Below are 2,500 nucleotides of genomic sequence, written 5' to 3' on the forward strand. Positions count from 1 at the left end.
ACAATACATTCATTTGATAAACTGAATAAATATATAATAAAGACATTTGAAATATATGGAAAATATCATCATATATATAATTTATTATTTTAATATATATTTGGTTAAATCGATGATATTATTGAAATATATAAAATGTAATTGAATTATATGAAATCAAACTGAAATGTATTTAATTGAATTTTTCCCATACATTTTACACAATGTGTGGTGTGCATGGCAAAAAACACTCACGGTGAAGGCATGTGAAATATATGAAATATAATCAAATCGAATTTATATGAAACTATATTCGATTAAATGTATGAAATTAAAATTTACCACAATACATTCATATGATAAACTGAGTAAATATATAATAAAGCCATTTGAAATATATTGAATTCTATTAAGTTAGATTTTCACCATACATTTTTCACAATGCGTTGTGTACATTGTCAGAAACACTCACGGTGAAGGCAAGTGAGATATATATGAAAGAAAATCAAATCGAATTTATATGAAACTATATTCGATTAAATGTATGAAAGTAAAATTTACCACAATACATTCATATGATAAACTGAATAAATATATAAGAAAAACATTTGAAATATATTGAATTGTATTAAGTTAAATTTTGCCCATACATTTTTCACAATACGTTGTGTACATTGTCAGAAACACTCACGGTGAAGTCAAGTGAGATATATATGAAAGAAAATCAAATCGAATTTATATGAAACTATATTCGATTAAATGTATGAAAGTAAAATTTAACAAAATTTTGCCCATACATTTTTCACAATGCGTTGTGTACATTGTCAGAAACACTCACGGTGAAGGCAAGTGAGATATATGAAAGAAAATCGAATCGAATTTATATGAAACTAAATTCGATTAAATGTATGAAAGTAAAATTTAACACAATACATTCATATGATAAACTGAATAAATTATAATAAAGACATTTCAAATATATGGAAAATATCATCATATATATAATTTAGTATTTTAATATATATTTAGTTAAGTTGATGGTATTATTGAAATATATAAAATGTAATTGAATTATATGAAATCAAACTGAAATGTATTGAATTGAATTTTTCCCATACATTTTTCACAATGTGTGGTGTGCATGGCAAAAAACACTCACGGTGAAGGCATGTGAATAATATGAAAATATCAACATTTAACTAACCAATGATATTGAAGCATATAAATCGAATCATAACTATATGAAACACGAATTTGAGTTATGTTAAACTGGTGATATTGTGGATTTATTCCTAGTTTTCCATACGTTAGTTTAAATAGAAACAATTTTCGAATATGTATACATATATGAAGAATTTATATTCTATACTAACATATTATGGAATGTAACTATTGATTGTTACCTTGGCATATTGGTGTATTGTGAGATTTCATTCATAGTTTTCCATACGTTAGTTTAAATAGAAACAATTTTCGAATATATATACATATATGAAGAATTTATATTCTATACTAACATATTATGGAATGTAACTATTGATTGTTACCTTGGCATATTGGTGTATTGTGAGATTTCATTCATAGTTTTCCATACGTTAGTTTAAATAGAAACAATTTTCGAATATATATACATATATGAAGAATTTATATTCTATACTAACATATTATGGAATGTAACTATTGATTGTTACCTTGGCATATTGGTGTATTTGTGATTTTATTCATAGTTTTCCATACGTTAGTTTAAATAGAAACAATTTTCGAATATATATACATATATGAAGAATTTATATTCTATACTAACATATTATGGAATGTAACTATTGATTGTTGCCTTGGCATATTGGTGTATTTGTGATTTTATTCATGGTTTTCCATACGTTAGTTTAAATAGAAACAATTTTCGAATATATATACATATATGAAGAATTTATATTCTATACTAACATATTATGGAATGTAACCTTGGCATATTGGTGTCATTGTATTTTATTCCTGGTATTCTATAGTTAGTTTAAATAGAAATAAATTTTTGAATTCAAAATTTTATATTCTATACTAGCATTACATAGAAATTATCCTCAACTGTTTGTTTCTTGTATACATACAGGAAATTAAACAGATGAAGAAAAAAAAAAAACAAAACAAATAAAAATTATAAGAAAAACTAAATTTTAAACAAAAGAAAAAAGGAGAAATTTTTTCAATCATATATATATTTATGATTAAAAAATAGAATTATGGAATTATTAATTTCAATTCAGAGAGAAAAATTATGTAATATATGAAATTATTACATTAAAAATGCATTTGAAGAAAAAGTAAAATGTTATTAAAAATGATACATTTGAAAATTGGCAAATATTAAGAAGAAATATCGTTCTTATATTTTTATACAAAATATATATAGAGAACGAAAATTCTTTTTCATAAAAAACGGTTTTTGAATTCTGATAAGAAAAGCTAAAGGGGTCGGCGGGAGCGCACATTGAACGAAAGAAAATGAAAGAAAAACACAACA

The sequence above is a fragment of the Anastrepha ludens genome, unplaced genomic scaffold (assembly GCF_028408465.1).
Source record: "Anastrepha ludens isolate Willacy unplaced genomic scaffold, idAnaLude1.1 ptg000072l, whole genome shotgun sequence".
Taxonomy (NCBI): domain Eukaryota; kingdom Metazoa; phylum Arthropoda; class Insecta; order Diptera; family Tephritidae; genus Anastrepha; species Anastrepha ludens.